Consider the following 16,170-nt stretch of genomic DNA (forward strand, 5'->3'; position numbering starts at 1 on the left):
AAAGCAAAACCTAGGAGGTTCGTATGCTAATTTCTTAGACCTTGAAGGCCGCCTCTAATCTAAATGCATTTTGACCGTTTTCACCACTAGAGGGTGTTAGTTCATGTGTTTCATATAGATAACATTGCACTCGTGCACATGAATTTAAAGAGGAGTGAGCACTGATTGGCTACAATGCAAGTCTGTCAAAAGAACTGAAATAAGGGGGCAGTCGTAATAACAGAGGTAAAATATGTATTATTATAACTATGTTGGTTATGCAAAACTGGGGAATGGGTAATTAAGGGATTATCTATCTTTTAAAACAACAAAAATTCTGGTGTTGACTGTCCCTTTAAAGTTTCATTTTTAACACTTGAGTGTTGCTTTAAATCTTTGACAAAACACCTTATAGTAGGCATTGAGTTTATGTTTTTAAGGGGAGTACTTTGCTGCTTGAATCTTTGAGTGGTTTTCATTTCATTAAAATAATAGTACGTTATCACTGGAATTCATCACTAAGGTTTTACAGTTTTCAAAACAGATCATTTAATAAACATGGTGTCTTTAGCAAGACTAAATATTTAAACTCTTTCAAAAGGGCAAAAAGCCTGAGATATATATACACACACACACACATATATATACATATATATATATATATATATATATATATATGTGTGTGTAGAGAGAGTGAGGGAAAGGGAGAGAGAGAGGAAAGGGGAGGGGGGAGGATCAATTTGAATTTGTCATTAATAGCTAATTAGGATTGCCTCTTGATTCATGGCTATAGAAGGCTAAACAACCAGATATGAAGGTAAATTGGCTTTGTGTTTAGAATTAACTGACCTAAGACAAAGCCAGATTTAAATTGTGTTGTTTTCCAAATCAATATCAGTTTGGTTTAATTTGTGGTTTTGGGAATGAATCATCCACTATCAGGATTCATTTTGTGGTTTGGGTATGTAGAATTTAATTGTGATTTGGGGTGCTGTATTAGTGGTGGTTTGGGGTAACTGTGAATCAGGGGCCAAAAGAGCTGAGGATAGGATTAACTGCATGGGGGAGGAGAAGATTGCTGTTAAAATTATTGTAGTGGGAGAAGTCACAGTAAGGGTTAAAGGTTTATAATACAAGTAATGTAGGTACTAGTCTTACATTGGATAGGGCCAGAAGCTGCCTTGTGGCTCCCTTGCTATAGACCTCAGTCATCAGATGCCACTATAATTTAGTGATCAGTTTACAGAGTAATGCCACAACTAGAGTAGTTGTTTGTTTACTAAAATCTAAACAAACTAGTAATTTCATTATGCTGCATAAAAATAGTTGTGACCAAGGGGCCGAATTATCAAGCTCGCTGGAAACAGAAGTTATGAAGCAGCGGTCTAAAGTCAACTCGATCGAATACGATCGGGTTGATTGACACCCCATGCTAGCGGCTGATTAACTGCAAATCTGTAGGGGGCGGCATTGCACAAGCAGTTCACAAGAACTGATGGTGCAATGATAAATCACAGCCCCAGAGTCCGCACATCGATATATGCTATAAAAGTCTATAGCAAGGGAGCAACAAGGCAGCTTCTGGCCCTATCCACTGTAAAACTAGTACCTACATTACGTTTGTATTATAAAACTTTAACCCTTACTGTGACTTCTCCCTCTACAATAATTTTAACAGCGATCGTGTTGATTGACACCCCTGCTAGCGGGCGATTGACTGCAAATCTGTAGGGGGCGGCATTGCACAAGCAGTTCACAAGAACTGCTGGTGCAATGATAAATGCTGACACCGTATGCTGTTGGCATTTATCGATGTGCGGCGGACATGATACGCTACATCTTATCATGTCCGCTCGCAATATGATAAATTGGCCCCCAAGTGTAAAGGCTTAAGTCCTTTACCGAGATTTGCCATGTCATAAAATAAGTGCTATATTTACAATTAATATTATTCTTTATTTATAAAGCACCAACAGATTCCGCAGCGTTGCCCATGGGTACAAGGATAAAAGTACAACGGAGAATCAATACAATAAGAGACAAAATTGTACAGACAAATACAGGGGGAATTGAGGGCCCTATTCCCGTGGGAACTTATGATTTATTAAAGTGGACCTGTCAAATCTGGGCAACTTTTTTGATAGTTAAATAAATATATGTTAAAAATAAAAGTGATTTTGATAAGAAAAAAAATACATTTTTACACATTACTTAAAGGGATAGAGAGGTCAAAAATGAATTGTGCATGGGTGCATTTAAGTTTGAAATATAAGCATTTTTGCAATATACTTCCATTAGCAAAAATGCTTTTGATAAAAGTTATTCTGGTTTTTCTGAGGCATATGCACATATCCTGTGGGGGGCCCGTGCTCCAGTATTCAAATACCACACCATCTCAGAGTCAGCAGTGGCTTGTATGACAAAAAACAAAATTTATGCTTACCTGATAAATTTATTTCTTTCCGGATATGGAGAGCCACAACGTCATATTCCAATTACTAGTGGGAATATCACTCCTGGCCAGCAGGAGGAAGCAAAGAGCACCACAGCAAAGCTGTTAAGTGTCACTTCCCTACCCATAATCCCCAGTCATTTGACCAAAGGGAAATGGAAAAAGGAATAACACAAAGGTGTAGAGGTGCCTGAGGTTTAGTATAAAAAAAAACTGTCTTAATAAAGGGGTCGTGAACTCTCCATATCCGGAAATAAATAAATTTATCAGGTAAGCATACATTTTGTTTTCTTTCCTAAGATATGGAGAGTCCACGGCATCATTCCAATTACTAGTGGGAACCAATACCCAAGCTAGAGGACACGGAATGAATAGGGAGGGAGAACAAGACAGGTAGGCCTAAACAGAAGGCACCACCGCTTGAAGAACCTTTCTCCCAAAAGAGGCCTCAGCCAAGGCAAAAGTATCAAATTTGGAAAATTTGGAAAAGGTATTGCAAATCTGTTCCAGAGAAATCCCAAGAAGAGGAGACAGCCCTAGTGGAATGAGCTGTAATACTCTCAGGCTGCTGACCAGCAGTCTCATAAGCAAAATTAATTATACTTCTCAACCAAAGGGAAAGAGAAGTAGCAGTAACCTTCTGACCTTTACACTTTCTTGAGAAACAAACACATAGGGCAGAAGACTGGTGAAAGTCCTTAGTCACCTGTAAATAGAATTTTAGAGCACGCACAAAATCCAAATTGTGCAACAGACGTTCCTTATGAGAAGAAGGATTAGGACAGAGAGAAGGAACAACAATTTCCTGATTAATATTTCTATCCGAAACCACTTTAGGAAGAAACCCAAACTTAGTACGAAGAACCGTCTTATCAGCATGAAAGATAAGGTAAAGTGAATCACACTGCAAGGCCGAGAGTTCTGAGGCTCTCCGAGCAGAAGAGATAGCAATAAGAAACAAAACCTTCCAAGATAACAACTTAATATCTATGGAATGCATTGGCTCAAACAGAGCCTGCTGCAAAACTTTAAGAACAAGGTTAAGGCTCCAAAGAGGAGCAACAGCTTTAAACACAGGCCTGATTCTGACCAGGGCCTGACAAAAAGTTTGAACATCTGACAAACAGAGCAGCTATCCTCTATAGGGATCGTAGTCCTCTTAGCCAGAGTAGAAATGGCCCCTTTTACTTTAGGCACCATGCGCCATGAATCTTTAATGGAGTCAGCAACAGGAAACATCTTCTTAAAGGGACAGTCTACACCAGAATTGTTATTGTTTTAAAAGATAGATAATCCCTTGTTTACCCATTCCCTAGTTTTGCATAACCAACAGAGTTATATTTATATATTTTTTACCTCTGTGATTATCTTGTATCTAAGCCTCTGCAGACTGCCCCTTTATTTGTTCTTTTGACAGACTTGCAGTTTAGCCAATCAGTGATGGCTCCCAGGTAACTTCACATGCACGAGCACAGTGTTATCTATATGAAAAACATGAACTAACACCCTCTAGTGGTGAAAAACCTGTTAAAATGCATTCTTAAGAGGCGGCCTTCAAGGTCTAAGAAATTAGCATATGAACCTCCTAAGTTAAGCTTTCAAATAAGAATACCAAGAGAACAAAGAAAAATTGGTGATAAAAGTAAATTGGAAAATTGTTTAAAATGACATGCCCTATCTGAATCATGAAAGTTTTTTTTGGACTAGACTGTCCCTTTAAAGACAGGAGACGGGGAAAAAGGTATCCCTAGCTTCTCCCATTCCTGTGATATAATCTCCGTCACACGGTCTGGAACAGGAAACACTTCCACAGAGGAAGGAACATCATAGAATGTATTAAGTTTACTAGCCAATACCTCCTTTAACAGTACACAAAGGTGTTCAAGCTTAAATCTGAAGTTAACTTCTTAAGTACCAGATAAAGGAATTATACTGTCCGAATCTGAGATATCACCCTCAGAGGCTTCCGACATATCCTCCTCATCAGAGTTATGAGGGAGGGCTACCTGTGTAGCAGTAGGTGGAGCAGAAACCTTGCAATCTGAGTGTCTAATTTTCCTCTTGCATTTTCCTAGCATAGGAAATACAGATAATGCCACAGATACTGCAGAAGATACCTGTGCAGCAAAATCTGCAGGCAAATTAACTCCTCCAGGAGGCTGAGAGGAACTGCAGGGCACTGTATGTGACACAATTGAAGCTTGGGACGTTTGAGGAGAAAGCTGTGGCATTGCCTGAACAGCATCATCCTGAGACACATTAGGCTCAGAATTATTTTTTTTATCTTTGCAGTTTAAAGTTCTTTTTAAACATGAGAAAAAAAAATTTGCACAGGCAAAACAATATGGGCCTCAAGACACAATAAACATTTTTCTAAAGCACTGCTTTCCAAACTGTGTGTTGAGACACATTAGTGTGTTGGGGGCAGTGTGTAACTGTGTCCCTGCTTCAGCACACAAATTTTTGGTTTCCGACTTTCTGCCTGCCTACTACGCATATCACATGGTTGACATGTGATTGATACCTAGTGGGTCACAGATCATCTTAACGTATTGGCGCAGCTCAGTGGGAACTGAAACTATTTCCATTGGTGGCTTTGGTGGCACATTGGCTCCTGACGGCACGTGTAGTCTCCTCAATCGGCTCGTGACTGCATGTGTAGTCAGTGAGTGGGACAGCAGTGTGTTTGCAGCGTGGGCAGTAGTCAGTCGGACTCACAGAGCTCTGAAGGCAGCAGCTTAAACGCTGAGCTAAAATCAGAAGTCAAAGTGGGTTTTTTTTGCAGCTAGCTCCCAGTAGTGCATTGCTGCTCCTGCTCTTGATATATGGATAGGAAATGGAAGCTTAAATATGCTTGATAATAAAATGTCAGTGTCTTTATCTAATATTTCACCAAATATTCAGAAACTGTGTTCATCTCATCAACCTCATACATCCCAATAAAATCATAAGTAGCTATTGGTGTTATTAAACTTTTTTTATTCTTGCACATACAGTACATACTGTTACTTGTAAATACATTATTATATAATTTATGTATGTGTCCGTATCTTGTAAAACAAGTTAGTTTAACCTCCTATTTGCTAGTACAACTGAAATACTGTTGTGAAATGATGTAGGTCTAAAAAGTAGGTCACCAACATTAAAGGTTTGGAAAGCTCTGGTCTAAAGGAACAAACACCTGCTCCATGACCAAAATTATCAGTATTTCCACAGAAATTACAAAAAATAAAGTTTATTTCAATTTGGTACTGTCACTTTAATTTCCACAGAGTGGAATAACGCTCAGAAAACGTACCCCAAAGAGACCTCTACACCTCAGCTGGCTGAGGTACTCCTACCTGCCCCTCCGGAGAAAACTGGCAAAATTACTTCTGTCTCCTATTGCAATTAATGCCTGTAGTCGTCAGTATCGGTTCTGAAGGTGCTCTGCATATTCATTCATTACAGTTGCACCCACAAAACCTTATCCAATCACTACTGTAGCACACCCAAATCCCATCTGATCTTTACTACAGCACCACAAACCTCACCCAATCATTACTGTAGCCCCCTAAACCACATACAATCATTGAAAAAATATTTTTATAAATTATAGGGAGGAGTTAATACTACTATGAGAAAAGCCTGGTGCAACCCTTCAAAGAAATTGTATACAAAATAATATAGAAAGATTCAAGTGGCATACATTACTGTCACTTTAAAGAAAGGGATTGCTGCACACAGAGTTTTTAATTAAAATGTCATTTATTAAGTTACAATTGATTGTGAAAATATATCATCGACTGGATACCATCCAGTACCCTGAACAGACCAACAACAAACATATAACATCTAACAAAAAAATCTAAAACCTAAATAAAGCAAGTGAAAATACCCTTTACAGATGAACATAAGCAGAACTGCACAGTAAAGTCCTCTAAACGATGACCGTAATCAGCTGGCTGTATATAAGGTCAGAGTTACTCACACAGTCCCCAGAGGATAAGGAGGGCTTGCAAGCCAACAATCCAGAGGTATACCTTTATTAGCGGCAGCATTTCAACAAACCAACCATTTAGCTTCAATCCTCATACATGCTGATACTTTGGTATGACGTCAGAGGTAGGAGGGTTGGTGGTGTTACACACCTCTCATCTGGTTGGTTTACTTCCAAAATGCCTCCATCTCATAGGCTATCATGCCTGTCAAGTGCAGAACTTGTAAACAGCTTCTATGTGGCTTACTTTCAGTGGGAAAATACCGATGCCGCAAAGTCCCATAAACACAGTTCTGTGTGCACGTACCAGTTAGGGTATGTCCGATCCAAACCCCTCATAAAGGGTGTACCACGGATGACTGTAAACTCCTCCTACTGGCTATTTGATAGCTGAAAGGTTCACATATAGCGAATAAAGGATATATCTTGCAAAAACAGAATTTATGCTTACCTGATAAATTACTTTCTCCAACGGTGTGTCCGGTCCACGGCGTCATCCTTACTTGTGGGATATCTCTTCCCCAACAGGAAATGGCAAAGAGTCCCAGCAAAGCTGGCCATATAGTCCCTCCTAGGCTCCGCCCACCCCAGTCATTCGACCGACGGACAGGAGGAAATATATATAGGAGAAACCATATGATACCGTGGTGACTGTAGTTAGAGAAAATAATTCATCAGACCTGATTAAAAAACCAGGGCGGGCCGTGGACCGGACACACCGTTGGAGAAAGTAATTTATCAGGTAAGCATAAATTCTGTTTTCTCCAACATTGGTGTGTCCGGTCCACGGCGTCATCCTTACTTGTGGGAACCAATACCAAAGCTTTAGGACACGGATGAAGGGAGGGAGCAAATCAGGTTACCTAAACGGAAGGCACCACAGCTTGCAAAACCTTTCTCCCAAAAATAGCCTCCGAAGAAGCAAAAGTATCAAATTTGTAAAATTTGGCAAAAGTGTGCAGTGAAGACCAAGTCGCTGCCTTACATATCTGGTCAACAGAAGCCTCGTTCTTGAAGGCCCATGTGGAAGCCACAGCCCTAGTGGAGTGAGCTGTGATTCTTTCAGGAGGCTGCCGTCCGGCAGTCTCATAAGCCAATCGGATGATGCTTTTAAGCCAAAAGGAAAGAGAGGTAGAAGTCGCTTTTTGACCTCTCCTTTTACCAGAATAAACAACAAACAAGGAAGAAGTTTGTCTGAAATCTTTTGTAGCCTCTAAATAGAATTTTAGAGCATGGACTACGTCCAAATTGTGTAACAAACGTTCCTTCTTTGAAACTGGATTCGGACATAAAGAAGGTACAACTATCTCCTGGTTAATATTTTTGTTAGAAACAACCTTAGGAAGAAAACCAGGCTTAGTACGCAAAACCACCTTATCTGCATGGAACACCAGATAGGGCGGAGAACACTGCAGAGCAGATAACTCTGAAACTCTTCTAGCAGAAGAAATTGCAACCAAAAACAAAACTTTCCAAGATAGTAACTTAATATCTATGGAATGTAAAGGTTCAAACGGAACCCCTTGAAGAACTGAAAGAACTAGATTTAGACTCCAGGGAGGAGTCAAAGGTCTGTAAACAGGCTTGATCCTAACCAGAGCCTGAACAAATGCTTGAACATCTGGCACAGTTGCCAGTCTTTTGTGTAGTAAGACAGATAAAGCAGAGATCTGTCCCTTTAGAGAACTTGCAGATAATCCTTTCTCCAAACCTTCTTGTAGAAAGGAGAGAATCTTAGGAATTTTTATCTTATTCCATGGGAATCCTTTGGATTCACACCAACAGATATATCTTTTCCATATTTTATGGTAAATCTTTCTAGTTACCGGTTTTCTGGCCTGAACCAGAGTATCTATCACAGAATCTGAAAACCCACGCTTCGATAGAATCAAGCGTTCAATCTCCAAGCCGTCAGCTGGAGGGAGACCAGATTTGGATGTTCGAATGGACCCTGAACAAGAAGGTCCTGTCTCAAAGGTAGCTTCCATGGTGGAACCGATGACATATTCACCAGGTCTGCATACCAAGTCCTGCGTGGCCACGCAGGAGCTATCAAGATCACCGAGGCCCTCTCCTGATTGATCCTGGCTACCAGCCTGGGAATGAGAGGAAACGGTGGAAATACATAAGCTAGGTTGAAGGTCCAAGGTGCTACTAGTGCATCTACTAGAGTCGCCTTGGGGTCCCTGGATCTGGACCCGTAGCAAGGAACCTTGAAGTTCTGACGAGACGCCATCAGATCCACGTCTGAAATGCTCCATAATTGGGTTATTTGGGCAAAGATCTCCGGGTGGAGTTCCCACTCCCCCGGATGGAATGTCTGACGACTCAGAAAATCCGCCTCCCAGTTTTCCACACCTGGGATGTGGATCGCAGACAGGTGGCAGAAGTGATCCTCCGCCCATTGAATTATTTTGGTCACTTCTTTCATCGCCAGGGAACTCCTTGTTCCCCCCTGAAGATTGATATACGCAACGGTCGTCATGTTGTCTGATTGGAACCTTATGAATCTGGCCTTTGCTAGTTGAGGCCAAGCCCTGAGAGCATTGAATATCGCTCTCAGTTCCAGAATGTTTATCGGGAGAAGAGATTCTTCCCGAGACCATAGACCCTGAGCCTTCAGGGATTCCCAGACCGCTCCCCAGCCCACTAGACTGGCGTCGGTCGTGACAATGACACACTCTGGTCTGCGGAAGCTCATTCCCTGGGACAGATGGTCCAGGGTCAGCCACCAACGGAGTGAATCTCTGGTCTTCTGATCTACTTGAATCATTGGAGACAAGTCTGTATAATCCCCATTCCACTGTTTGAGCATGCACAGTTGTAATGGTCTTAGATGAATTTGTGCAAAAGGAACTATGTCCATTGCTGCAACCATCAACCCTACTACTTCCATGCACTGCGCTATGGAAGGACGAGGAACAGAATGAAGAGCTTGACAAGAGCTTAGAAGTTTTGATTTTCTGACCTCTGTCAGAAAAATCCTCATTTCTAAGGAATCTATTATTGTTCCCAAGAAGGGAACTCTTGTCGACGGAGACAGAGAACTTTTTTCTATGTGCACCTTCCATCCGTGTGATCTGAGAAAGGCCAGAACGATGTCTATATGAGCCATTGCTTTCTCTTGTAAGGTGTATCCAACCCACGGATCATCCATTACTTGTGGGATATTCTCATTCCCAACAGGAAGTTGCAAGAGGACACCCACAGCAGAGCGGTAATATAGCTCCTCCCCTAACTGTCATAGCCAGTCATTCTCTTGCAACTCTCAACAAGCAAGGACGTTGTAGGAGAGAGTGGTTAAATATAGCTAGTTTATTTTCTTCAATCAAAAGTTTGTTATTTTTAAATAGTACCGGAGTTGTGCTATTTTATCTCAGGCAGTAAATAGAAGAAGAATCTGCCTGATGTTTCTATGATCTTAGCAGGTTGTAACTAAGATCCATTGCTATTCTCACATATGTCTGAGGGGATTACACAGATGAGGCAACTTCAGCGAGAGAATGGCGTGCAGTTTATTCTGCTATCAGGTATGTGCAGTTATAATTTTTTCTAGAGATGGAAAACACTAGAAAATGCTGCTGATACCGGATTAATGTAAGTTAAGCCTGAATACAGTGATTTAATAACGACTGGTATCATGCTTACTCCCCGGGGTAATACCCTTATGATATTTACAATATAAAACGTTTGCTGGCATGTTTAATCGTTTTTATATATGCTTTGGTGATAAAACTTTATTGGGGCCTAGTTTTTTCCACATGGCTGGCTTAAATTTTGACTAGAAACAATTTCCACTGTTGTAGTATAAAAGTTACAGTTGGTGCAGTTAAAATTACAAACTGTGACATCCAGCTTCCCTCAAAGGCCCTCTGAATGCTATAGGACATCTCTAAAGGGCTCAAAGGCTTTCCAAAGTCGTTTATTGGGGAAGGTAGGGCCACAGCTTGCTAAAAAACGTCTATTTCGTTTTTTTTTATCCGTTTTTTGAACTAAGAGGTTAATCATCAATTTGCAAGTGGGTGCAATGCTCTGTTAGCCTATAATACACACTGTAAAAATTTCGTTTGATTTACTGCATTTTTTCACTGTTTTTCAAATTTGTTTCTCTTAAAGGCACAGTACCGTTTTTTATATTTGCTTGTTAACTTGATTTAAAGTGTTTTCCAAGCTTGCTAGTCTCATTGCTATTCTGTATAAACATGTCTGACATTGAAGAAACTCCTTGTTTATTATGTTTAAAAGCCATGGTGGAACCCCCTCTTAGAATGTGTACCAAATGTACTGATTTCATTTTATGCAATAAAGATCATTTTCTGTCTTTAAAAAATGTATCACCAGAGGAATCTGACGAGGGGCAAGTTATGCCGACTAACTTTCCCCACGTGTCAGACCCTTTGACTCCCGCTTAAGGGACTCACGCTCAAATGGCGCCAAGTACATCTAGGGCGCCCATAGCGTTTACTTTACAAGACATGGCGGCAGTCATGGATAATACACTGTCAGCGGTATTGGCCAGACTACCTGAACTTAGAGGTAAGCGAGATAGCTCTGGGGTGAGACAAAATGCAGAGCATACTGACGCTTTAAGAACCATGTCTGATACTGCCTCACAATATGCAGAAGCTGAGGAAAGAGAGCTTCAGTCAATGGGTGATGTTAATGACTCAGGAAAGATACCTGATTCTAATATTTCTACATTTAAATTTAAGCTTGAACACCTCCGTGTGTTGCTTAGGGAGGTTTTAGCTGCTCTGAATGACTGTGACACCATTGCAGTGACAGAGAAATTGTGTAGACTGGATAAATACTTTGCAGTGCCGGTGTGTACTGATGTTTTTCCAAATACCTAAAAGGTTTACAGAAATTATTAATAAGGAATGGGATAGACCAGGTGTGCCGTTCTCTTCCCCTCCTATTTTTAGAAAAATGTTTCCAATAGACGCCACCACATGGGACCACATGGGACTTATGGCAGACAGTCCCTAAGGTGGAGGGAGCAGTTTCTACTCTAGTAAAGCGTACTACTATCCCTGTCGAGGACAGTTGTGCTTTTTTTTTTAGATCCAATCCAAATTAGAGGTTACCTTAAGAAAATATTTATTCAACAAGGTTTTATCCTACAGCCCTTTGCATGCATTGCCCCTGTCAATGCTGCTGCGGTGTACTGGTTTGAGTCTCTGGAAGAGGCTTTACAGGTAGCGACTCCATTGGATGACATACTTGGCAAACTTAGAGCACTTAAGATAGCCAATTCTTTTATTCTGATGCCATTGTTCATTTGACTAAACTAACGGCTAAGAATTCTGGTTTTGCTATACAGGCGCGCAGAGCGCTATGGCTTAGATCATGGTCAGCTGACGTGACTTCAAAATCTAAGCTACTTAACATTCCCTTCAAGGGGCAGACCCTATTCGGGCCTGGTTGAAGGAGATTATTGCTGATATCACTGGAGGAAAAGGTCATGCCCTTCCTCAGGACAGGTCCAAATCTAGGGCCAAACAGTCTAATTTTCGTGCCTTTCAATTCTTCAAGGCAGGTGCGGCATCAACTTCCTCTAATAATAAACAAGAGGGAACTTTTGCTCAATCCAAGACGGTCAGGAGACCAAACCTGACATGGAAAAAAGGTAAGCAGGTAAAAAAGCCTGCTGCTGCCTCCGGGAACGGATCTAGTAGGGGGCAGACTTTCACTCTTTGCCCAGGCGTGGGCAAGAGATGTTCAGGATCCCTGGGCGTTGGAAATTATATCCCAGGGATATCTTCTGGACTTCAAAGCTTCCCCCCCAAAAGGGAGATTTCACCTTTCACAATTATCTGCACACCAGATAAAGAGAGAGGCATTCTTACACTGTGTACGAGTCCTCCTAGTTATGGGAGTGATCCATCCAGTTCCAAAGGAGGAACAGGGACAGGGTTTTTACTCAAATCTGTTTGTGGTTCCCAAAAAAGAGGGAACCTTCAGACCAATTTTGGATCTAAAGATCTTAAACAAATTCCTCAAAGTTCCGTCATTCAAGATGGAAACTATTCGTACCATCCTACCACTGATCCAGGAGGGTCAATATATGACTACAGTGGATCTAAAGGATGCTTATCTTCACATTCCGATACACAAAGATCATCATCGGTTTCTCAGGTTTGCCTTTTAAGACAGGCATTACCAGTTGTAGCTCTTCCCTTGGGATTAGCTACAGCCCCAAGAATCTTTACAAAGGTTCTAGGGTCACTTATGGCGGTCCTAAGGCTGCGGGGCATAGCAGTAGCCCCTTATTTAGACGACATCCTGATACAGGCGTCAAACTTCCAAATTGCCAAGTCTCATACGGACGTAGTACTGGCCTTTCTGTGGTCGCATGGGTGGAAAGTGAATGAGGAAAAGAGTTCTCCATCCCCACTCACAAGAGTTTCCTTTCTAGGGACTCTGATAGATTCTGTAGAAATGAAAATTCACCTGACGGAGTCCAGGTTATCAAAACTTCTAAATTCCTGCCGGGTTCTTCATTCCATTCTGCACCCTTCTGTGGTTCAGTGTATGGAAGTAATCGGCTTAATGGTAGCGGCAATGGACATAGTGCCGTTTGCATGCTTACATCTCAGACCCCTGCAACTATGCATTCTCAGTCAGTGGAGCGGGGATTACACAGATTTGTCCCCTCAACTGAATCTGGACCAAGAGACCAGGGATTCTCTTCTCTGGTGGCTATCTCGGGTCCATCTGTCCAAAGGTATGACCTTTCGCAGGCCAGATTGGACAATTGTTACAACAGATGCCAGCCTTCTAGGTTGGGGTGCAGTCTGGAACTCCCTGAAGGCTCAGGGATCGTGGACTCAGGAGGAGTCTCTCCTTCCATTAAATATTCTGGAACTAAGAGCGATATTCAAGGCTCTTCAGGCTTGGCCTCAGTTAGCAACTCTGAGGTACATCAGATTTCAGTCGGACAACATCACGACTGTAGCTTACATCAACCATCAAGGGGGAACGAGAAGTTCCCTAGAGATGTTAGAAGTTTAAAAAAGAATTCACTGGGCAGAGATTCACTCTTGCCACCTATCAGCTATCCATATCCCAGGTGTAGAGCACTGGGAGGCGGATTTTCTAAGTCGTCAGACTTTTCATCCGGGAGAGTGGGAACTCCATCCCGAGGCATTTGCACAACTGATTCATCGTTGGGGCAAACCAGAACTGGATCTCATGGCGTCTCGCCAGAACGCCAAGCTTCCGTGTTACGGATCCAGGTCCAGGGATCCCAAGGCGACACTGATAGATGCTCTAGCAGCGCCCTGGTCTTTCAACCTGGCTTATGTGTTTCCACTGTTTCCTCTGCTCCCTCGACTGATTGCCAAGATCAAGCAGGAGAGAGCATCGGTGATTCTGATAGCACCTGCGTGGCCACGCAGGACCTGGTATGCAGATCTAGTGGACATGTCATCCTTTCCACCATGGTCTCTGCCTCTGAAACAGGACCTTCTACTTCAGGGTCCTTTCAACCATCCAAATCTAATTTCTCTGAGGCTGACTGCCTGGAGATTGAACGATTTTATCAAAGCGTGGCTTCTCCGAGTCAGTTATTGATACCTTAAGACAGGCACGAAAGCCTGTCACCAGGAAAATTTACCATTAAATAGAATCAAGCCTGTGTTTAAACCTATTGCTCCACCATGGAGCGTAAACTTGGTTCTTAAGGTTCTTCAAGGAGTTCCGTTTGAACCTTCATTCCATAGATATCAAGCTTTTATCTTGGAAAGTTCTTTTTTTGGTAGCTATTTCCTCGGCTCGTAGAGTCTCTGAGCTATCTGCCTTACAATGTGATTCTCCTTATCTGATTTTTCATACGGATAAGGTAGTCCTGCGTACCAAACCTGGGTTCTTACCTAAGGTGGTATCTAACAAGAATATCAATCAAGAGATTGTTGTTCCATCCTTGTGTTACACAATTTGGACGTGGTCCGTGCTTTAAAGTTTTACTTACAAGCTACTAAAGATTTTCGTCAAACATCTGCTTTGTTTGTTGTCTACTCTGGACAGAGGAGAGGTCAAAAGGCTTCGGCAACCTCTTTTTCTTTTTGACTAAGAAGCTTAATCCACTTAGCCTATGAGACTGCTGGGCAGCAACCTCCTGAAAGAATTACAGCTCATTCCACTAGAGCTGTGGCTTCCACTTGGGCCTTTAAAAATGAGGCTTCTTTTGATCAGATTTGCAAGGCGACGACTTGGTCTTCGCTTTATATTTTTTCAAAATTTTACAAATTTTATACTTTTGCTTCTTCAGAGGCTATATTTGGGAGAAAGGTTTTACGGGCAGTGGTTCCTTCCATTTAAGTTCCTGCCTTGTCCCTCCCTTCATCCGTGTACTTTAGCTTTGGTATTGGTATCCCACAAGTAATGGATGATCCGTGGACTGGATACACCTTACAAGAGAAAACACAATTTATGCTTACCTGATAAATTTATTTCTCTTGTGGTGTATCCAGTCCATGGCCCGCCCTGTCATTTTAAGGCAGGTAATTTTTAAATTTAAACTACAGTAACCACTGCACCCTATGGTTCCTCCTTTCTCGGCTTGTTTTCGGTCGAATGACTGGCTATGACAGTTAGGGGAGGAGCTATATTACCGCTCTGCTGTGGGTGTCCTCTTGCAACTTCCTGTTGTGAATGAGAATATCCCACAAGTAATGGATGATCCGTGGACTGGATACACCACAAGAGAAATAAATTTATCAGGTAAGCATAAATTGTGTTTTTGACAGGGACGAAGCTTGTATTAGAATGTTGTCCAAGTAAGGTACTACTGCAATGCCCCTCAGTCTTAGAACCGCTAGAAGGGACCCTAACACCTTTGTGAAAATCCTTGGAGCAGTGGCTAACCCGAATGGGAGGGCCACAAACTGGTAATGCTTGTCCAGAAAAGCGAACCTTAGGAACTGATGATGTTCTTTGTGGATAGGAATATGTAGGTACGCATCCTTTAGATCCACGGTAGTCATAAATTGACTTTCCTGGATAGTGGGTAGAATCGTTCGAATGGTTTCCATCTTGAACGATAGTACCCTGAGAAATTTGTTTAGGATCTTCAAATCCAAAATTGGTCTGAAAGTTCCCTCTTTTTTGGGAACTACGAACAGATTAGAATAAAATCCCATTCCTTGTTCCTTTATTGGAACTGGGTGTATCACTCCCATCTTTAACAGGTCTTCTACACAATGTAAGAATGCCTGTCTCTTTATTTGGTTTGAGGATAAGTGAGACATGTGGAACCTTCCCCTTGGGGGTAGTTCCTTGAATTCCAGGAGATAACCTTGAGAAACTATTTCTAGCGCCCAGGGATCCTGAACATCTCTTGCCCAAGCCTGAGCAAAGAGAGAGAGTCTGCCCCCCACTAGATCCGGTCCCGGATCGGGGGCTACTCCTTCATGCTGTTTTGTTAGCAGCGGCAGGCTTCTTGGCCTGCTTACCCTTGTTCCAGCCTTGCATCGGTTTCCAGGCTGGTTTGGGTTGTGAGGCATTACCCTCTTGCTTAGAGGATGCAGAATTAGAGGCCGGTCCGTTCCTGAAATTGCGAAAGGAACGAAAATTAGACTTATCTTTAGCCTTGAAAGACCTATCTTGTGGAAGGGCGTGGCCCTTTCCCCCAGTGATGTCTGAAATAATCTCTTTCAATTCTGGTCCAAATAGAGTTTTACCTTTGAAAGGGATGTTAAGCAATTTTGTCTTGGATGACACATCCGCTGACCAAGACTTTAGCCAAAGCGCTCTGCGC

General features: G+C 42.0%; 1 protein-coding gene across 1 annotated transcript in view; it reads right to left on the reverse strand.

Moving 5' to 3' along the window:
- The window catches only part of CFAP54 (cilia and flagella associated protein 54), a 901,430-nt gene that overhangs the window by 282,053 nt on the left and 603,207 nt on the right, over nucleotides 1-16,170 (reverse strand). The window lies entirely within an intron of this gene.

The sequence above is a fragment of the Bombina bombina genome, chromosome 6 (genome assembly GCF_027579735.1).
Source record: "Bombina bombina isolate aBomBom1 chromosome 6, aBomBom1.pri, whole genome shotgun sequence".
Taxonomy (NCBI): Eukaryota; Metazoa; Chordata; class Amphibia; order Anura; family Bombinatoridae; genus Bombina; species Bombina bombina.